Source organism: Nycticebus coucang, chromosome 15 (genome assembly GCF_027406575.1).
Source record: "Nycticebus coucang isolate mNycCou1 chromosome 15, mNycCou1.pri, whole genome shotgun sequence".
NCBI lineage: Eukaryota > Metazoa > Chordata > Mammalia > Primates > Lorisidae > Nycticebus > Nycticebus coucang.
Genome location: NC_069794.1, coordinates 15,795,985 through 15,819,491, shown reverse-complemented (window position 1 = coordinate 15,819,491; position 23,507 = coordinate 15,795,985).

Here is a 23,507-nt window from a genome sequence, read left to right as displayed (position 1 = left end):
TTAAGCTTTTTTTGAATTTCTGAGGAGTCTGTTGTTATTTTGTCTTTGTCGTTTCTGATTGATGAGATTAGAGATTTTACTCTTCTTTCTCGGTTGTGTTAGTCAAAGGTTTATCTATTTTATTGACCTTTTCAAAAAACCAACTTTTTGATTTATTGATCTGTTATATAATTCTTTTGTTTTCAATTTCATTTAATTCTGCTCTAATTTTGGTTGTTACTTTTCTTCTACTGGGTTTCTGGTTGGAATATTCTTTCTTTTCCAGTTGCTTGAGATGTTGTTAACTTTAAGTTGTTAACTTAAGTTGTTAACTTCCTCTCTTTCCATTCTCTTGAGGAAGGCTTGCAGTGCTATAAATTTCCCTCTTAGGACTGCCTTTGCAGTATCCCAGAGGTTCTGATAATTCATGTCTTCATTGTCATTTTGTTCCAAAAATTTGGCAATTTTCTTCTTAATCTCATCTCTGACCCGGCTATCATTCAGCATAAGGTTATTTAACTTCCATGTTTTTGTATGAGTATGCAGATTCCTGTTGTTACTGAGCTCAACTTTTATTCCATGGTGGTCCAAGAAGATGCAAGGAATCATTTCTATTCCTTTAAATTTACTGAGGTTAGACTTGTGATCTCAGATGTGATCGATTTTGGAGTATGTTCCGTGGGCTGATGAGAAGTATGTGTATTCAGTTTTGTTGGGATGAAATGTTCTGTAGATGTCTGCTAAATCCAAATGTTGGATGGTTAGGTTTAAATCTAAAATTTCTTTGCTGAGCTTCTTGTTGGAGGATGGATCCAACACTGCCAAAGGAGTGTTGAAATCTCCAACTTTTATGGAGCTGGAGGCAATCAAGTTGCTCATGTCTGTTAGAGTTTCTCTTATATATTGAGGTGCATTCTGGTTGAGTGCATAGATATTAATAATTGAAATCTCATCATATTGAGTATTACCCTTACAACTATGAAGTGACCATTTTTATCCTTCCTGACTTTAGTTGGTTTAAAGCATATTTTATCTGCAAATAAAATTGCAACACCTGTTTTTTCTGATTACCATTTGCCTGAAATATGGAGGACCATCTTATCACCCTGAGTCTATATTTGTCTTTTAAGGTAAGATGTGACTCTTGTATGCAACAAGTATCTGGCCTGAGTTTTGTATCTAGTCAGCTAACCTGTGCCTCTTTAGAGGACAGTTTAAGCCATTCACATTAATGGAGAATATTGATAAGTCTGGTAAAATTTTGGGTATTGAGGTTTTCGAAAGTCCAGTGGACATTTTTAATCCTTTCACCACTGTGTAAGTCGGAGTTTGATCAAAAGTTTCTGAGTGAGTTTACTTTTGTAGTAGAGGATTGGGCTGGTCATTATGGAGGATAGGTCTGAGAATTTGCTGAGGAGCTGGTTTGGTTATGGCAAATTTCTTTAACATATGAATGTCATTAAAGTATTTAATTTCTCCATCATAAATGAAACTCAGTTTAGCTGGATACAGGATCCGGGGTTGAAAGTTATTTTGCTTTAGGAGGTTAAAAGTCGATGAGCACCCTCTTCTGGATTGAAAAGTTTCAGCAGTGAGATCTGCAGTCATTCTAATATTCTTCCCTTTGTAGGTAATGTGTTTCTTACATCTGGCTGCTTTGAGAATTTTCCCCTTCGTAGTAACTTTAGTGAAGTTAATTATGATATGCCTTGAGGATGTCTTATTGGGATTGAGTCATGCTGGGGTTCTGAAACTGTCTGCTTTCTGAATTTCAGAATCTCTTAGCATGTCTGGAAAATTCTCTTTCATAATTTCATGGAGAAGGGCCTCTGTGCCTAGCAAGGCCACTTCATCAGTTTCAAGGATTCCAATGAGGTGGATATTAGCCTTCTTCGAATTATCCCAGAGCTCTCTGAGAGAATGATCCACTTTTGCTCTCCATATCGCTTCCTCTTTTAGAGTTTGGGAGTGTTCAAAGGCTTTGTCTTCAATGTCAGAAATCCTTTCTTCTGCTTGCTCCACTCTGTTACTGAGGGATTCTACTGTATTTTTCAGATCTTTGAGGGCTGCAAATTCTTGCTTCAGTGCGTCAAAATCTTTGGTGGTTTTGTCTTTAAATTCGTTTAATTCTTGAGACAACTTTTGAATTTCTCCTTGAATTTCTAATTCCAACTTTTGAATTGATGCTCAAATTTCTAATTCCACATTTTCCTCCATTTTATTTATCTTGTTTGCAATCCAAGTTCTGAATCGATTTCTGATGTCTTGGCCAGCTGTTTATGAATGGGATCTTCTGTTACATCTGCCATATCTTTCCTTGAGGGGGCTTGATCTATTCTGGTTATTCATGTTACTAGAGTTTTTCCGCTGATTCCACCCCATGATTGTTTTTCACCATTTAGTTTTTCTCCTCGAAGCTTTGTCGAGGACCTGTCGAGAAACTGGGGACCTGTTTGGTGTGGTGGGGCTAAGTGGTTCTGTCTTGTTTGTAGCTGGTTTCTGTTTGACCCTAGTGAAACAGTTGCTCTGGGTTGAAGTCTCAGCTGTGGAGAAATACCAGCAATTAAGTCTCCCTGCCCCCCACAGGCAACAATTGGAAAAGGAAATTCAAACCTTCCTACAACCACACACCCATGGCACCACCTGAATAGTCCTCGGGAGATTGGCTCAGTTCAAAGGGTCCAAATCAATTGTCTCAGTCAGCACCTGTCTCAGGTGGGAGAGTTTAAAAGGTCTCTGGCAACTGGATCACAGGGGTCTGGTGACTACTCTGATATGGCTTGCTCCAGTGCTGTGTGGAGTCAGTAGGAGCCACCCAGCAAATATATCAGCCTGGGAAGGTTGATGCCCCCTTCCCTATCTTGCACCTCTGTGACACCCAGTCACTGATAGCCCTGCAGTTGGCTGACCCAGTTGCCTTTAGGGAACAGATACTCCAGGGGTTTTGCACCTGCCTGAATCACAAGGAAATCTATTTCTGCTCTGCCTCTATCTAGCAGGAGGAGGTGAGGCCTGACAACCTTGGGCGCTTGATGGAGGCTAGTGGGTGTTCACTCAGTTCAGCCATGTCCCTGATTGATGTTACTGACACAACAGAGCAGAACAACTTTGCGGGAATTTGTTTCTGTCCCTGCTAAATTCCCCTGCAGAAGAGAAGCTGTTTTGAGTTTCCAGAGCCTGCACCTCATGCCCTGTCTTTGCTCCTGCAGGTTTGCATTTGGTTACCTGTCAGTTCTAGCCTGCTGCCTTCCTTTGTGTATAGGCTGACGATGTCCTGAGAGCCGGGTGCATCTTAGGCTCAGTAAAGTGGTCCTCTGGGTCAGCCCTGCCCTGGGAACTTCCCAAGTCTGCGAGTACATTTTTAGTCCCTGTGCTTCACCCAGGTTGGTACTGCAAACCCTTTACTCATGTGGCCTGCATTTCCATCCCAGATCTGTTCTGTGGTGGTTGCCACCTGAGCAGATGCCCGGCCTCCTCTGGTTGCCCAGGGAGACAAGGGGTGTAGCTTTAGAATATCCAGGAGTGAGCTCTATTATTGCTAAAAGACGGCTGCTGCTCTGTGCCTCAGGGAACTGCTGCTCTGATGTGGTTCCCTCTCAGCTGACCATCGTCTCCTCGCTCCCGTGCTCCAGAGTCAGCACTGAACAGCTGCAGTTAGGCACTGTCCACACCCCTTGAGAAATCACCCAAGAATCTGGACTCCTGGGGGACAGGCCTCCAGATCTCAGAGTGAGAGCGGAGGGGAGTGCTGGGAGCTCAGAGTTGCAGGTAGAGAATATATATAGTTTTATGCCTGGCAGGAGAACGCCATGGCACCCTAGTAGGAGAGGTAGGTCCTTTTTTAGAGGGTCTCTCCCATGGAGTGTAGTTGGAGGACCTTTGAACTCTGCTCGTTTGTTTGTGGTGCACTCCGAGCCGTTCTCATGGGGGAGGGGACTCCCGTCTGCTTGGTGATGGATTTTGTACCTTTTGTTTGTATCCTTGGGGTCACAGCTCGCCTCAGCGGGGTTGATGTGCATTCTTCAACCTTCTCTCTTGGTGCAGCTCAAATCCACCAGGTTACTTGCTAAATTTCTGTCCTTCTGGACGGGAGCCTCTGTGGAAAGCTGGCTTCAGTCAGCCATCTTGTCTCTGCCCCTTAGAGAACATTTCTAATTGGCCTTTTCCCTCTTTTTTTTTTTTTTTTGCATTTTTCTAACACGGGTCAATACTATATGCTTCTGTAGGATTCCCTATGCAAACTTTCCATTTCTAAGGTGTGGTTTTGATCTTATTGTTTCCTTGCTTCAAAATTTCCAGTGGCTTCTCTGAATTAAATCTCTAAACCTTACCTCTTTGGCTAAGGGTCATCGATGACTTGGTTCTCCCCGCTTAATCTGGCCTTAGTTCTTCCAGTTCTCAGACACAAGACCTGTGCTCTAACGTGAGTGCTTGTGCTTTTCCAAAAATACCCTGCATTTTTCTTTTTTTTAAATTTCAGATTGATATGAAGGTACAAATGATTGTTACATTTTTGTATTTCTTAGATACAGTTTAAGGTGTAGTTGAGCACTTCATTCTTTTCTGTATTCTCAGTTTTACTCATTTTGGTTGCTTTCATTAAGAAGCCTTCCCTCTTTCTCCTCCCCCACCTTGCTAAATTATCAACCCCTCTTCCGTGGTAACTGAGATACCATCTCCCTGTACTTTTACTGACTCCTTTATTTGGATACTCTCTCACTCTCCTTTGAACCCTGAGGTGCATGAGTGAGTAGGTGAACACACACACACACTCACACCCATCCCTTCACCCTCTGAACTGGAAAGCCCTTGAAGGCAGAATGTGGTCTTGCCCTTCTTTACATTGTCCTTCATGGCCTAGGATTCATCAAACCTTTTATCCCTCATTCTAGGTGTTGAGTTGTTACTGATCAGAGCATAACACAGGTGATGTAGCACAAGTTCATCAAGAAAAATCAGATTGCAGGTAACCAAATATAGAAAATAACCTATGGGATCTGTTGGAAGTTGGTGCTATTTCCCGAGGCAGCACGCTGGGGCTGCTGAAGGGACAGCACCACAGTTTGCATGTGAGGATGTCTACTCACCACTTGGCCTGGGTTCCTTTACCTCTCTTTCCTGCTTTTGTGTGGGAGACAGGCTGTAGATCCTCTGGAAATGGTTACAGGCATCCTCAAACTTTTTAAACAGTGGGCCAGTTTACTGTCCCTCAGACTGTTGGAGGACCAGACTATAGTCAAAAAAAAAAAAAAAAAAAAACATGAACAAATTCCTGTGCGCACTGCACATATTTTATTTTGAAGTAAAAAAACAAAACAGGAACAAATACATCACACCACCTCATGTGGCCCATCGGCTGCAGTTTGAGGACCCCTGGTTAGAAGATGTGGCAATTGGATCAATTTCCAGGACATACAGTTTATCTCAATTAGCCTGATAATTCTGTATGCAAAATATGCCAAGAGCAAGCAAAATTAATTTGAGAATTTTGTAGTATTGGCGTAAATGCCATTTCTGCTATTTAAATCACCAGTGTGAAAAATTATATTTTAAATTTTAACAAGTTACATAGGCTAAACTTTAATATGGTAAATAGTGATGTCAACCTTTATTAATGGAGGTATCAGTTGAAGAATTTCCAACCATAGTAAACATACTAAGTGCACTTGTGGAAAGTCCTTCTGTACAATTTTTTTTTTTTTTTTTGAGACCAAGTCTCACTCTGTCACCTGCGATAGAGTCAAGTGGGCTCATCATAACTCACTACAACCTCAACCCCTTGAGTTCAAGTGATCCTGCTGCCCCAGCCAGTCCCCCCAGCTGGGGGGACTATAAGAGTATGCTGCCACTCCCAGATAATTTTTTCTGTTTTTTGGTATCTCACTTTTGTTTAGGCTGGCCTCTAAATTTCTTTTAGTCAGCATTAGTTGGTATACAATACTTCCATGCTAATGACTGCTATTGTATGTATAAAGCCAGGTGCTTATTGGCAGGGGACATAGGTCCTAAGTTTGCAGTCTGCTCCAGCACTAACTGATTGACTTTGGATATTTCATTTGTTTTTCTTTTTCATTGAGACAGGGTCTTGCTTTGTTTTCCTGGCTAGTGTGCAGTGGGCTTCATCCTAGCTCACTGCAACTTCAAACTCCTGGGCTCAAGCAATCCTCTCATTTCAGCCTCCAGAGTAGCTGGGACTACAGGTACATGGCACCATGCCTGGCTATTTTTTTCTATTTTTTGTAGGGATGGGGGTCTCATTTTGCCACATCTGGTCTTGAACTCCTGGCCTTAAGCACTCTTCTCACCCTATTCTCCCAAAGTGCTAGGATTACAGGCATGAGCCATCCTACTTGGCCTACTTTAGCCATTCTGAACCCACATTTTTCTCAGTTGCAATGCTGGGAAGCTAATATCTACCTCTAAGATTTTTTGTGAGAATAAAATGAATTAATTTATGTGAAATTCTATCGGGCACTTAGTGATTTTTTTTCAGTGAAAGGAGGTGATTAACAATAATGTTAATATTAAATAATGTCAGATAATTTGAGACTTAGTGTAAGCATTGGCTTTAGAGTGGCAGAATAATCAGTTTTATTTGCATTAATTGAATTGTTTCAACAGATGCATTAAAAGGTCAGGGGAGAAACAGGGAATAAGACAATTCATTTATCCTTAATTGGCTGGCATGCTATGTTTGGAAAAAATCTTTTATTTTAATTTCAAAGGATAACTGTAATTATAACCGATATGTAAGTTTTAGGAAAAGGAAAGACTTTTAAAGCCTTCAACTTATCCTTCAAGTAGTGGCAGAATTCAATGATAAAGTATCCCCACAATATTTTAATTTTCATCTATTGATGACTGTGATTTCACTATTAAGCTTTGTGTAACATCAGCAAAATGTCAAGGATCCTTCTAATATTCTTACTTTCAGTATTAAATAATTTTATGAGTAAAAGTGATGGCCTTACTCAAATCAGTGAAAAAATTGAGATCCTAAGAGATGAATATTCATATAATGAATAGATGAATCACAAAGGAAGCAGAAAAATGGAAAGTGGCCATAGAAATAACCATTCTTTGTAATATGGGAAGTACAGATTTATACAGTGAAGTATTGGTACATATCTTCTTTCTTTCTAGCTAATTGTGATAGGAAAACTTTTTAATATAGTCAGTCAGGATCTAGTGATACTGATTACTCACCTAGAATATTGGTGGTGGTAAAATTGGTGCAAGCCTTTTAGAGTAAGTTTGAAAATATGTATCAAGACCTAGTGTCTATTAAAATAGAACAAATTAGCTGAATGCAGTGGTGACACACCTATGGTCCCAGCTACTGAGGAGGCTGAGGCAGGAGGATCACTCTAGTCCAGGAGTCTGAGGTTGCTGTGACCTAAAATGGTACCACTGCACTCTAGCCCCAGTGACAGAGTGAGACTCTGTCTCCAGAAAAACAAACAAACAAACAAGCACCTGCATAAATATTTCTACTTGCAGACCCATAATTCTACCTTTGGAAGAAAGTCCAAAATGATAAATTATCTCATAGGTCCCTAGGTGAGTATTTCATTGATTACCTAAGAGAGGTGATATGAATTTTTTGCCCTTTTGAACGTTCTCAAGTTTTGTTTGCTGTGGCTTTCTTTTATACAAAATTTTAAATAAAATAATAAGAAGGAAATTCATTCCTCATTGAGATTTACTGCTGGGAAAATATATTCTTGCTTGTGGACAAGTTCATTTTGGCCCCAAGGCAAAAGCTGAATGCTTAAATGGGTATTAATTAGCCCTAGGTTTGGATGAAGATGTCAGAGGTTAATATAAGTTTTGATTGGGATAATTTATACAATGAAAATTCATGTCCATGCTATGCTGCTAAGTTTTCCTTTATAAAAGGTTAAGGATTTTTTTTTTAAGGCTAAGAATGGCAGTAACTTTAAATAATAAAAACCTGATAACAGAAAAAAAGATTTCAATATATACCCAGTACTTCTGGCTTCCATGCCCAGCAACATAAGTGCAATTAGTTTATCTTGATCTGAAATTTATCATAGTATTTCTTTCTGTCAAAATATATAAAATTTAAGGATACATTTAATCTTCCAAAAATGTTTCTCTGAATAAACAGGGAGGAATCATAAATAATTCATGTTATTTGGTGAATAAGTCATAGAGCTATGATTTTTTTTTAAAAGCTCACTGAAGCCCTACTTTTAGCCAAATCCAAGGGTCACTTTATCAGTGACCTTTGAAAGGATCATGCAGGTGATTTCTCCCTCCTGGAAACACGCTCTCCCTTTAGTTTCTAGGAGGCTTTCCTTGTTTCTCTCTCCTCATGATATAGAATCATCTAACAGTCTATCAAACATGTAGCTCATAGTTACTGAACTTATTGTGCAGTAGCCACTGTTCTCAGCACTTTAAAGTATTTACTTATCAAATAGTCGCAGGAGTTCTTTGATGAAGATAGGGCCATCATCCCCATTTTATAGGTGAATAAACTGAGACACAGAGAAGCCACGTGACTCAGCCAGGTCACTTAGTCAGTGGCAGACATGGGACTGGAACCCAGCAGCCTAGTTTCTGAGCATGGGCGCATTACCACAGCACCCTCCTGTTTTCTTAATTTTCCTCAGTGCAGTCAATGGGCATTTCTCTGAGAAATCCAGAGGGCGAAAGGCACACAACTCTCTGGTTAGGTGGCATGATCAGAGGATGTATGTGCCTTAGAACACCTGGAAGACAAGATTGAATGTGACTCTCCACCGAGTTCCAGAGTAGAAGAGCTGAGTCCCTGCTGATGTTCTTAGGCAGGATCCTACTCATTTAGGGCAGCCTCGGTCGTGGTCAGCAAGGAAACAGCAGGTTGGTTCTGAGCAAACTTTGTGTGTCTGTGGGGGGATACATGGTCAGTCAGCTCCACTAACTCTGAGCCCTTGGGTTGGCTTTTTAACTTGAGGTCCTGAGCTTTGTTTCATTATCAGTAAGGCTATTACTACCCTGTTCATAATTCATTAAATAATAACTTAATACATCGTAATGCCTATTGATACCTCACACAGTAATTACATTAATTACACAGTAATTAACTAAAGGCTCATGGCACGGTGCACAGCACAAACATAGGCAGAGTACAGAATTGACATTCTCTTCTGGGAATAATGATACCTGGCCCGGACCTTGCATCAGGGAGCAGAGAGCATCTTCAGGGAGATCAATTTTTCCTCAGAAAATTGTTTTAGGTCTCTCCAGTGTATGGCAGGGGGTACCATTTATTATCTGGGTAACCTTGGGCCATTACTAAACCTCTCTGAACCTCCGTTTATTGATCTGTGTAGCAAGGATAATGACATTTATCTTACAGGGGTTTGATGAGGATTAAAGTTTGATAATAAGGTGTTTAAAGGCTAACCTACTTTCTTATTACTTTTCTACTTGGTGCCATTTAGTAAATGTTACCATAGGAAAAGGCTTTGGCTCTGGTGTTTCCAGTTTTCATTTTTATTGCGATCTTCCTTGGAATTTAGTTTCTTGTCCCTGCCTTTTTTTTTGTGGTTTTTGGCCGGGGCTGGGTTTGAACCCGCCACCTCTGGCATATGGGACCGGCGCCCTACTCCTTGAGCCACAGGTGCCGCCCTCTTGTCCCTGCCTTTAGGTGGGATAATGACATTATAGAGATTTTAAGTCCCCAAGGTTTATAAATGAGGAGAAGCTCATCAAAGAAATTATATCCTGGACAACAAGAAAGGAGGAAAAGAATTATATAAAACAAAAAATATGTGGGCAGGAAGAGATGTTTCTACTGGTTTAAAATGAGGCAAGACTGAGTAGGAATAGGCATTACCACTGACATTTCAGAAAGCAATGAAGTACTTGCCTAGGGACCTATGAGATAATTTGTCATCTTGTACTTTCAAAGTAGGAGTCAAGAAAGCCACTGTAAGCAGTTGGCTGCCTTGGGAAACGTGTGTTCTAAAGAGAATCTGTTACTTATATTTGCTCAGTTCAGGTAAACTTCCTTGGATAAGAACCTTAAAGGGTCATGTTTTGTGAAAACATTTTCTTTTAAGGAAGAAAAAGACAGTGTTACATTAATTACCTCTTGATTTTTTTTTTTTTTTTTTTTTTGTCTTCCATAATGTTTAGTGTTGAAAGGGACTAAAAAACTCACTTAATGTAAGCTCTTATTTCTAACCGGGATTGTAAATAAAGTTGACTAGACAGATGGTTTCGCTCAGTGGGAGAGATACTTTTGGAGACCTACTGTGAGCCAGATGCTTGTTCTGGGCTATGTGAGACACAGAAGGGAATGCAACACAGCCCCTTCCTTTAAGGAACAGTGGAGGAAGAAATAGGACTATAAAAAGGTACCATGGGTACCAGGGTGATAAATGTATTATTACCAGTGTACACAAAGTGCTTTGGGAACATCCTGGAGGAAATGAGTATTCTCAGGAATATTAGAGAAAGCCTCACAAAGTATGTGACATGAGTAGAAATCTGAATGTTGGGGAACAATTGTGTGAGGGGATCAAAGCTATGGGCCATCCAGGGAGAGAACTCTGGTGTAGTTTGATGACCGCTTGGCTACTTATTGAGTAGATAAGAGGTGAGGCTGTAGGGATGGTTGGGAATGGATGTCAAAATTACTGGTGGTTTCTGCTGGGAGTTGGCATAGGTCTAAATCAGGAGGAAACAGAAGTAGTGGGCGTGAGGGAGGAAAAGCTAATGTGTTTAGCTTTTAAGTATTTTTAAGTGAAGCATCTCAAGGTCTACTGGGGAGAGAGGGGCTAAGTAGAGTGAGCAGGATGAGAAACAAGGAGAAGCTAGAACTCTTGGAAACAAGGGCCAAAGAAGAAACCTGTGAATAAGACTGAGAAAGAAGGAAGCTTGGGAGAATAGTGAGAGAGGAAGGAAGAGAGCCAGGAACGTTTTGTGTTAATGAATCCCAGAGAAGGCGTTGGAGGAGAGACAAGATGCCATCAGCACCAGCTAGGGAGAGACAAAGTAAGATAGGAACTGAGAGCTCCTCAACCATGACGGGGAGTGGGGGTGGGGGGTTGATGCTGGCTTGGTGACATTCCCGAGAGTGATTCCAGAAGGGTAAGAGCAACAGCCAGGAGCTTGGGACATGAGTGAGTGGGAGGTGAGATGCACAGGGAGGAGGTATCACCTTGGTGGCAGGGAAGAGAAAAGCAGGAAGGCAAAGAGTTTTGAGGCAAGGGGTTGCATGTATGAGGACTGTCCAGAAAGTATGCATTCATTGTCGATACTGTTTTTCAGATTGTGTAGCTGGACACTTTCTGGACAATCCTTGTAAGTGCACCTGGTACCACCTGACTGTGTTTGTGTGCTGAGCGAAAGCCAGGAAGGAGGAGGCAGGGGAAGATACAGAGACGGGGAGAATTTTCCTTAGAGGGGAGGAGGTTTCCAGTGGCAGGGGCAGAGGCTGGGATAAAGAGCACCAATGGGAGGGTTTATTTTTCAAGAAGCAGAACATGTTTCTGTCTCAGACAGGCAGGGAAGGTGCAGGGGTCAATGAAGATGAAAAGGGGAGTGGATTGCAGGTGTGCCCTGGTTTCCAAACTCCCTTGCCAGGGGGAGCAGTGCTGTCATTTATTTTATTCTTTTTTGTTGGAATTATTTAGTCTTTTTTGTTTTGAGATTTAAAGGAAATAAAGATATGATAGCAGTAAATCATGGCAGGTTTGCAGAAACAAATCATTACCCATAGCTCTCACGTGTGCTGATCTGGAAATGGTTTTCTCTGGGAGAGAATTCTGGGTCACATCTTTCCCATGTGTTTCTCATATAATCAATATTCAGCCCGTGTGAGATCAGAATTGGAGAATTACTTAAAGGGATGACTGCTGTTTATGCCTTACTGGTTATACTGCAATTTGTTGCAATAATTTTAGCAGTTATTAAATAAATTATACAAAACAAAAATAATACATTGATAAGAAGTCAGAAGCTGCAGATGTTATATCTAAAGTTCATTCTATGAGGTTGAACCACTTGAACATTTTTGTATACAAAGATAGTAATTTAATATAGTTCAGCCTGGTAATAACGTCAAACACATGGGAGTAGCTGACTGAATATTTCTGTCCCTAACAAGGGACAGTGGGTAGAAGCCAGGACTGGGACACCAGAAAGAACTGAGAACAAGTCCTAGCTTGGTCTGTGATTAGCTGCATGACCTTGGATATATTATTGCATCTTTTTATGCCCCTAATTCTCTCCTTTCTAAAATGTGTTGATGATAGTACCTACTTCATATTTTTATGAGGATTAAATGAGATAATTTATGTAGTTCTTAGCAACATGTCTGGCACGCAGGCACTCAATAAATAGCTAATAAAATGAATAAAACAGCAAAAATAAAATCTGTATAGTTATGTGAAGTTTTCATAGAAGCATCTTGTTTGTAGTAGAGGACATTGTGTATAATGAAAAATGCTGAAAATGGCAGAAATTAATGTACACTAAATCTGGTGATGTTTATAGCTTTTTAGTCTTTCTGGAGAAGTTAACTTATGTATTCCCTGAGTACCTAGAAATCATTAGGCTGTGTTGATCAGTGTATGGATGACTATTTTGTTTATAATTAGAAGCTCTTTGAATTGAGTGAGGGGGTGAAACAGAACTCTATGGATTATTTAAAGGTCAGTTTTATTCATTATGCTACTGTGACAGTTATTTTCTTTATGTAAAGAGATCTAAACTGTCTGGTTCCTTCATCCCTCGCCCATGGACACTTCATATTATATAGGAGTGTCTAGAGAGGAAGTGACGGATTTTAAGAAGACCTAAATAGTGTTACCAAGTTCCTTTCTCCTATGACCATGAATTCATTTAACTTGCATTTACTCTGGTTTACCTGTTAGAAAATGAGAATAACAACAGCTTTCCTTATAGCTCAGGGCTATTCTGAAGACAAATGAAGGAAAATGGGGTATTTAAGCATTTATTTAGTCAACACACTTTCATTTATTCTGTGCTCCCAGAGGGTATATAGTGTAATGGGCAGATGTAGTACACAGCTACACTTCAGGAAGGCAATGCAGTGGAAGAGGCTTTCAGGCACACAGTGGAGCCCAGAGGGCTGGGCTGGTATTGGAGGCTTATCAGACAGCGAGGGGGGTCCTTGAGGATGGTACAGGTTCAACATTTCAACAGATCATTTCCTTTTCCTACAAACCAGAACTATAATGTTAAGTCCTGGTTTGGCTGTCTCTACTTCCTTGTTTAATTCTTTAATTTCTTGAACTTAATTTTATAAATATACATTTGCCAAATAGCATTTCTAGACATTGGAGCGAAGGCCATCTATATTTTTAAAAAAGCTGTTGGATACTTATTGTATGCTAAGCATTATGCTAGTTGCTGCTTGCAATTTGGAAAGAAATAATAAATAACCTTTTTTCCTCAAAATATAACAACTTAGATGGGCATTCTACCGCATTAAGACAGAATGAAATAAGCACATTAATAGGGATATGGGTACTACCCCTTGTGGAAGCCCAGGTAAAGAAATATATATAACATGTGGAAGGTTTTATAGGAGAGAGGATAGGGGCTCATCTGGATCTTGACAGGTAAAGGGATTATGGAAGTGAAATTGAAACGAGTGGCTTCAGCAAAGATGGGAAATGCATAGATTCATGTCGTTGGATGGCTAGAGGGTGGAGTTTGTTAAGAGATGTGGTAAGAAATAGGTTGGAAAATGAGCTGGCACTGTAGTCTCTGCTAAGATTCCCACCTTAGAGTTCTTTTTCTCTTGGCATAGGGGATCTAAGAACATGTTTTACTACTCTTTAGGAAAAAGAATAATACCAAAATCAATGATAGGTCTTTAGCAAATCCTTTAAGGATAGCACTGGTTGCAGTGTGCTGACTTGAGAGGCTGGGGAAGAGGCGATGAGTCATTGCCAAAATCCCCTGGACAGGTGATGAGAGAGACATTTAGTTCAGGGTCAACGAAGAGAGCATATTCTGAAATGTTTCCTTCCCACACAAAACTCAGAGAAATATGTAAAAGGAAAGATTATAAAACCAATACATTCATATCTGTGCTAAAAGAAGAAAGCAAATGAGGTTAATCAGAAGCGCTTAAGAGCATGAGAAAACATTTTCTCACACAAAATAGGAAGTTAGTAGGGAATTACAAAGACCTGAGGAAGGCCACCATCATGAAAGAGATCACCATGATTTGCTATTTGCTATTTCCTGAGGAAGTGGAGTTAATAAAATAATAAGAGATCACCAAGATATGCTATTTGCTATTTCCTGAGGAAGCAGACATAATAGAATAATATGAAAAAGACTACAAAATGACAATATTTATCTGCAGATAGATGTCTCTACATTTGTAAAATGAGAACAGGTCTTTACAGAGTAAGAATGGACATTGATGAAGACCTACTTAGAGATCTTGGAAATAAAAACAAGAATTATTAAAATTAAAAACACAGCTTATAGGTTATGTCATAGACTGGAAACAGCTTAATATAATAGTAAACCAGTGATTTTTGAGGTCAACTGAAGAAAATTTCCTAGAATATGTCACACTATAAAGACATGAAAAACTTGATGACAGAAAATTTAATTGATGTGGCAGATAGATTCTTAAGTTCCAACTTCCATGTAATGAGATAAAAATAAAAAACAGAAGGTGAAAAAAAAAATGAAAACAAGGGAGGAATCCTAGACTAAGGGGAATATAAAAGAAAGAGTTGAATGTGTGAGAAACTTGGAGCACTCATCAATTGTATGGATATGTAGAGTGTGAAAGAGTTGAAGAGGATGGTGGTACAGAAAAAGGAAGAAAAAGAAATTTGTGGGCAAAGCATTTCTTCTTGTTTTTAAACCTTGTAATTTGGAGATGGTAGAGAAGTATCTATGTGGTCATTTTTATCCAGTACTAGAAACCTTAAGTCTGGAAGCTCAGAGGAGAGGTAGGGAAGAGATAGCACAGAGGTGATACTTGAAAGATTTCAAAGATAAAGAGAGAGGAGAAGGGAGGGGGATAGGGAAAGGAAGAGCAGAGAGAGGGAAGGCGGGAGGCGGGTGGGGTCTCAGTGTGTAACACATCTTGTACCCTCAATGAATCCCCAACAGCAACAACAAAAAAGAAAGATTTCAAGTGCATGATAGAACCAAAAATATGATAAAATATGTTGTGAAGAATTCTATTTGATATACAGTTGTTGTATTATGTTGTTTAACGTTATTAAAGTTGACAGTGATACAAAGAGGTCTTCCCCATTAAAAATTTATCACAGTTATCACAGTTAAGATGAAAGCAATGTGTTTTATGATATCTAGCCATTCTTTTTCATGTTTCGAGTTTGCATTATGCTGTTTAGTTTATATTTGATATGGTAATTATCTATGGTGTTAGTTATTACGAATGTTTTTTCCTGTGAACAGTAATGCATTTTTTTGTTGTTGTTCTGCCATCCTCTTCCCAAAAGAATGTGCCTAAATCATGATGGCTACTAAATTATACAAATAAGAAGTTCCCCCAAATAATCTTACGCCAACACATATAAAACCTTACTTTAGGATCCTACCGCAAGCTTATAACAAGGCTAGAATCATCATAGTTACCAATTCTTATGAAAAAAAAGAAGTTCATGATTTTGTAGAGTTGTTCTTTTGGGTGTGGAATAACATGCTGCTTTCATGGGGTAGTGGGCCATATAAGTATAATATTTTTTTCTGTGTCAGTTTAGTGAATTCTAATGTGTGAGTCTGAAATAGGTTTTCTTTCTTTTTCTTTCTTTTTTTTTTTTTTTTTCTTTTTTAGACTAGACTAGCATACAATATTTTCCTTGGTGCTTGTCCAGGTGGGATGTTGAACTATTGCTTATTCTGTTCAGAAAATGCCATCAATAACATGATACTGGTAGAGTCTAATAACTGGCATTAATAATGGTATTAATGACACTTACAGTGATATTTAATATATCCATAACTTAGATGGGAATATATCATTATTAAAGTACTACTTTCTCTCCCCCTAGCATGGGAATATATCATTATTAAAGTACTACTGCATGAAATGATGTACTTAGTTCATTCTGTGCAGTAAATTCTTCTCGCTAGAAGTTCTGAATCTGCCAGTGTTGACAGTTCTTTATTCAAAAGTGTAGTTGCTAGCAGGGGTCTTTTTAGCAGAACAGTTTAGATATATTACCCATGAGTTCTTAAATATGTATAATATGTATAAAACTGGAGAAACATTTTATGGTCTTGATGACTCTAATACATGATTCAAGTTCTGGAAAACACAATTCTGTCTTCAGTGAGGTCCCAGGATGGTTCCTGGTGCTTTGCTGTAGTGAGGCTCTGTCCCCTGGCCTTGGGGAAAAGTCACGTTAGGTAGGAAAGGCTTTCTGCTCAAGCTTGTTTTGCAAATCCAGAAAGCACCCATGAGAATTAGCCTGCCCACCTGCTTTTTTGTCACATGCATGCCAACTGTGTTTATATGTATATAAAACATCCTTCGAACAGGCGCTTTCCAAGGGTGCTTGTGTGTGGATAGTGCTAAAGATTTGTAGTAATGTAATGCTTTCAAGATTTTCAACTTCCACATTTATTCTTATCTAAAATTGCCTGAGTAAGTGCCTGCTTTGAACATTCCTTCCCTCACAGTAACAAATAATGGCTTATTCTTCACCCATCTGAAGTGTTAATGTGGTACCTTTGCCCTAGGATTAGAAACCGCCCAAGCACCAAAGAAAGGGATGATTAGAAATATTAGTTTTAGAGGAGGACGCCTTTAATGATTAATTAAGGGAGCTTAGACCTGTGGGTTTCCGTCTTTCTGATCTTACATGTATTTCTGATAAGGATGAAGCGGGGCCTTGCAGCATAGATTAGTGGTACTGAATCTTTTAAAAATAACAGCTGTATTTTCTAGGACTAGCACAGTTTAAAAGATATGTTAGATAAAACCATGAATACATATTTCATATGATTCCTTTCAGATTCAGTGAAGTTCTTCAATAAGGTAGTTAAAAATCTATTATATCAAAGCATGCTATAAAATACTGACTTCAGTTAAATTCAATCTTAACCTTATTTTGTCTTATAAAATATTTAATATTTCATACCATCTCTTAACAAAAAATTAACTTTTAAACTTATGAAAAATTTTAGGTGACAATTTAAAAATATGTGAAGAGGTTCATCAATTTCTTTTTTTCAAAGTTCTTCTAGGGGCATGTGAACAGAGTATTTTAAAGAATACCAAAAAAAAAAAAAAAAGTCTTCCTTAAAATATCACCTGTGTTGTCCACAGGCCTTAGTTGGACCCTTGTTTCTGCAGGCTCCCTATTTTGGTGCAGGGCATATGCCATGTTTGAAGCTCCAAGGTTTACCCCATGTTCCTTCTGTGGGGTCTTGTCCTAGGGGATTTCTAGAGGCCTAGGGGACTCCTTAGTTTGTGACACAGACTATGAGAAGGCATGCTTCCAGAAGACATGCTTCATTTCAGAGCTTCTCTGTCTCAGCACCAGATGCCAGGACAGGTGTGTGAAAATTGCTGACTGTGCTGTGGTAACAGTGACCCTCCAAGCTCAGTGACTTCCAGTGGCAGAGATGAATTTCTTGTCCATGCTGTGCATGCACAGATGGGTCGCCTATGCTGTGCTTCTGTTCTCTTCACTCTCGCTAACCCAGGGGCACAGGTTAGCCTATACCTGGGACAGAGATCTGAGGCAGTGGGAAGAGAGACTTGGAAAACTGCAGGCTGGGTCTGAGAGTATTCACCTGGTGACCAGCAAAAGTCCATGGACCAAACCTGTGTCCCTGGGGTAAGAAATATGGTGCCCTCTTATGGAAGGATAGTGAATACTGTCAAAGCAAAAATTGCATGAGATAAAGTTAAACAGGCAGGTAAGATTTGTTCAGGGTTACTGTACTAGTGGACAGAGACCAGACACAGTATGAGCTCCACTCTACTGAAATGAAGAGTGGGTGGGTGGATGGGAGAGTTTGTAAGAGCTAGAACAGGGCAAGTTGGGGGGTTGAGGGAAATAATTTGCTAACTGGTATTGTTCCGAGGAAAAGTAAACTTTCTCATATCTTCATAACAGGGGTAGCTTTATAGTTTGAAGCAAGGTACCTGCCAAAGCCTCTTACCCATCCACAGAGATTAAGGGACAGGGGCCCTGTGTTCTGTGATGGCTGTATTTCAAAGAGATGACTCCTGGGTCCTTGAAAAAGACAGGTCTGGACCACAAAACTGGCAAGGAGCTTTTGAAAGACTTTACCTCTCCAGAGGGGCCAGAGAAAGAATTCACAAAGTTAGAAACCATGTTTGAAAAACACTCAGATGGCAGAGTCCTGAGAAGGTTGTTCCCCATCTTTTGGCAGGTTCAATATACTCAGAATGTTGGATATTGCTAGCCAACAAAAGTGGCTGCCGCTAGATACTTATGGAGCTGCTATGAATAAATGCTGGCTGCTCCTTCAGCTTTGCTCCAGAGTAGAAGTCTGGGATGAAATATCTGATTGACAGAACCAAGACCATATACCCATGTGCTGGCCCCTGTGTAATCGGGAGGGGACAATGCTTCTCATATCTGTGCCCTGGCCCTTAGGTAATAGAGAGGGGGCAAGTTCTTACACACACCTTGGCACTGGCCCCTGGGTGATGTGGGGTTACCTCTAACATTGGCTTTGGTAATGGGAGGCGGAGCAGTGAGTTTCGCCCAGACTAAACATACCAAGAGAACCCTTGACCACCCACTAAAAGAGAAGTTGGATGGACAAAGCAAAACAAAACAAAACACAGAACATGAAACCACTAGTGTCCACTACACAGAAGGTTTGTGAAGGGAGTCCTACTAATTGTTTATCTGCTTCTTCCCTATCTTTACTGTGTGACCCTTTTATGGTCAGCAGACTACTGGATTCCTCTGAGCCCTTGCTTCCTGCTTACTGCTCCAGCATTGCAGGTCTCAAGGGTTCAGACACTAGCACCTCATGGAGGACCCTTCCTCTCTTTTAAGACCTTTTCAAGGAGTGGGGATGAGTGGATGAGTGGATGAGTGAGGCTCCTGAAACCTCTTAGGTCTCTAAGTTAGAAATATAAAAATCTCCCTTAACATATGATAGATTTCATAACCTGGTTCTTTTCTTCCTTTTTTTTTTTCTTTTTTTATTGTTGGGGATTCATTGAGGGTACAATAAGCAAGGTTACACCGATTGCAATTGTTAGGTAAAGGACTTTACATAACCTGGTTCTTTTCAAGGACAGGCAAGGTGGCAGTCTTTGAAGTTGCAAAAGCAAGGGATCAGATCCCTGCCACTCACCTCTCTTATTTCCCATCAGAAAAATGGAGTTTTTCGTACATATCTTATAGGGGTTTGGGGGAATGTATCATATATCTATAGAGTACACAGTGCCGGCGTGCAGTAGGCATGAATAAATGGTAGCCGTTATTCTTCTTTCTCCTCTGCTGGTGTTATTTTCATCTATAGCAATCACAGTTCTAGTATTTGCTCAGGAGAAAGGACACAGATCTATTTTTGAATTGGCTTTTAGGGGCTACAAAGTGCTGTGTGCTCCGGCTTTATCTTTGCTCGTCGCCTGAGGATCTCCCATGCGACTCGTCAGCCCTAAGTCAAACAGGGCTGGAAGAAGCTGGATCTTATGCACAACACATTGCAGTATTATCCATCCGGCCACTGGGTCATTTCACTGGCTGTGGTGCTTTGCAAATATGAAGCATCTTGAGGAAAGGTTTATTAGACGATTTTTACTATGTCCTCACACTAATGCTGCATTAATCATGCTGAATTGTGCAAGTACCCAAGTGTTTCATGAATAGGTGATTAATTTAAATGTTATATGCAAGTGTCATGCAGTATGTGAAGATTTTTTATGGAAATCATTAACATTTTTATGAAAATTTCTCTTTGGGCCTGTTTATAAATATATGCCCAAAGATGTGGTATCTCTATATAAATAAACTCTGTGTGTGAAGTGCTTGATGATGATTAAGATTTTATTGGTGTGGGCTTAGTTAGATTATAAAGCTAGAAGTTAATACTGAAAATTTTTCCAAGTGTCATTAAAACTTAACACTATTTTTTTCAATTTTAAAGAATAACTGAGTTACAAAATTGAACAAATTGGAAAGTTTTATTGGCAATAACATTGTGTTTCTTAAATTCTAGTTGCCTTGGTTACTCCTAGAATATTAAAATAATCTGGGCCTCTAGACAGTGAAGACTAGTCTCTATTTATTTTGGGCCCATGATGGTGCTAATTAACCACTCTCTAGGGCAAGCGGAGAGGAAACGTTCGTGCTGTCTGGAAGGAGAGATGGCAATTGCAGCCGGCAATTTGGGTGATTTCTGAGCCCCTGAAGAAAACAGCATCACTGGTATGAAGAATCATTATCTTTAAGACACACGAGTGCTGCTCTGAATATTTCTGGTGCACAGAGGCACATCTTTGACCAGTTATTAAAAGTTACTATTTTAGAACAGAGAGGAGAGAAGACTTACCGACCCTAATACATGTCCATTATTTTTCCTTTAATTATTGCTCTCCACCCTCCACCCCTTTCTCAGGGGGAACCAGTGCTGAGGGTAGCACAGTCATGGGACACGTCTGGAAAGCTAGAGGTTCTCACGTGTTTATTTGTGGCCTTCTGTTGTACCTAGCATTGTGAAGGGCTGCAGCCTTATCCTGGAATCAGCATTTCTGAGTGGAAATGAAACCAAAGAGTTTGCTGAGCTCAGCCCACATTTTTCAGATCAGGTGACTGAAGGTAGGAGAAGTGGGATTTTCACTTGCAGTCCTTGACGTCCAGTGCAGCGAGCATTTTTCTACTCCTGGTTTAGACTGAGAAAAGTACCATCTTTTCCATGTCAGCCAAAGTCCCTTATTTAAATAATACTGCTGCGGGAAAACTGGTAGCATTGGAATTTTAGAAGTTGTCTTACAGCGACAAGGCACAAAATTACGGGGTTGTTTGGAATCACAGAGTAGAAAGGACCCTGCTGTCTGCAGGCTACGGCAGGGGTGTTTTCAACCCCGCACATGCCTGCTATGATGCCCTTCCACTGGAGAGACTAAAAACATGTGGGGACACAGACATGAAGGGTGCAGGGCTTAAAAGCAGGGCTATCTGTCTAAACAGCCAGTTTGCCTATCTGCCACATCCACCTACCTCAATAGAATTATCACATATTGTTTTGTCAAAGGGTGGGAGGATGGCCGTGAGGAAGACTTAGAACCTGCTTATGATATAAATCAAAACCCTCGACTTGTTCTTTAGAGAGCTTCCACTTAGATTATTTCATGACAGTTACTTACTGTGTACTGAGAAATATTTAATTGATCATCAGTTGATCAACACAGTCAAGAGTAGACAACACAAGACGGGAAGAGGGAAGAGGAAAGAATGACACTGGGTGCTCTGTCCCACCCGTCAGTCACTTGTATTCAATCTGCACCACCCAGTGGAGAAAATGTTCTTGGCACCACCTTATAGATAAAGGTACTGGGAATCAGGGAAGTTCAGTGTCCTCCTTAAGGTGACACAGTTAATAAGTAGTGATGCTAGGATTTGAACCTGGGCTGCTGCCTCCAAGGCAAGAGAAAACTTTAAATAGAGAATAGCAACTTGATATCGGCACAGCTCAGCCTACTTACATTTTCTTCCTCTTGCCTAAAAATAAGTCATTTCATGTGATCCTGTTAGTGAGCTCTTCCTGCAGGGGCAACCAGGCAGCCAAGGAATTTTCTGAAGTTTGCAGATCTCCCAAAGTTTAAAAATGGTGGGAGAGTGGATTTTTTCCTCTTTCCTTTTTTTTTTTTTTCCAAAAGCTAACACCTGGAGAAAGCCGATGAGTAAGGAAAACCTTAGGGCTCATATTGATAAAGATTTCCCTCCAGCTGTCAGGGGGAAGTCATTGCTGTGGAGGAGGGAAATTCGGATGAGAAAATAGTGAACCCATTTAGCTGCATAACAGAGAGTCACAGGAAGGGGTGGAAAAGCTTTTATAATCCGGAAGCCTAAAAACCAAATGACAGCAAGTGAGGCTTTGATACAGCACAGAAGCTTGGTGGCGGCAACTGCATCGAATCTTCAGAAATAGGAACAATAGCTCAAGGAGTTTATATTATTTAAACACTCATCCCTCCTCTCTCTCCCCCCACCATACAAGTAGGCTGATGAGATTGTGTTAAAATTATTAAATAAATGTCTGGGAAAGATTTAATCTCAGGTCAGGCTGATAAGAGGGACTTTTAACTATGTCCACATCTAGATTAGTTGAATGCCTTTTTATACAGAAATGTAGCAGCTAGATTATTTGGTTAAGGCCACACAACCACATAGTTTTAGAATCATCTATGACTGCAAATGCTCAGATGTCACGTTATAAAGTGAATATTATTTTAATATGAAACCTTAGAGACAGTGGTTGGGGACAAGGGACCAGTGAATATGAAATCCTGAATTTCTATAAATTTGTTATCAAACATATCCTATCCCCTTGGTTTACCATTTTTCATCCATTTTTGCATCTGTCCTGCAGGAGTAATTTTGCAGCTCAAAATGTCTTTTCTTCAGTCATGAGGCAGCATGGCCCAAGCTGCAGAGTGGTTCTTAGGGAACAGAATACCCTCAGAGAGTTTTATTTTCAATACTCTTTGATTCAGTGTCCAAGAAGCTAGCTCAGACCCCTCTGATTACTTGGAGACGTAATATTCTCTCAGTGGACCCTCCAGCCAATCTCACGCTATGTTCAAACTTCTTGGCAAATTCTGAGTTTTGTTTTCTGATCTCTATGTGTGATACTGAAGTTTTTCTATACCTTATATGGCAGAGGGTCCCAAATTTCATCCTTTCTCAGAACCCTTAATTTCTTAGTAATTTATTTCATGGTGCCCATAGACAGCAAAGGAAAAAATTTATTTAAGTAGTTATAAATGCGTAGTCATACCTAACAGTTATACCTGTTTGATAAATATAGTATATATAGAGAAAGCGAAAGAAAAAGGTATTTTCACTTAATTACTGAATCACTGGAGTTACTTAATAATGGAATATGTGTACCTATTCAGCTATGCACAATTTCACAAACCTTAAAATTGGATTGGACACCATCACTCTCATTTTCCATTCCATATTGATCTGCATGTGATGTTTGCCTTTTATCACATCAGCTGCCAAGATATGACATCACAAAGCTGGGAATTCCTGGGGTGTCTGTAAGGTGGCATTCTTCTTTCTTTAAGAATTACAAATCTCTTGCGGTTCCCTGTGAGTTCACCAAAGTGCCTTGGCATGCACAATTTGAGAACCACTGCGGCCTTTGTTTCAGGACTTTATCCGTTTAGCACAGGGTCCACTTACTACTTTCCTTTTACTTAATCGCTCTCAACAGTTATACATGGTACTATACCATGATTTCATAACATTTTGTTATTGCTCTTTGCTAGGAACATAGTAACACTTTCTCAATGTTCAGAAATTATTCTTTACCATCAC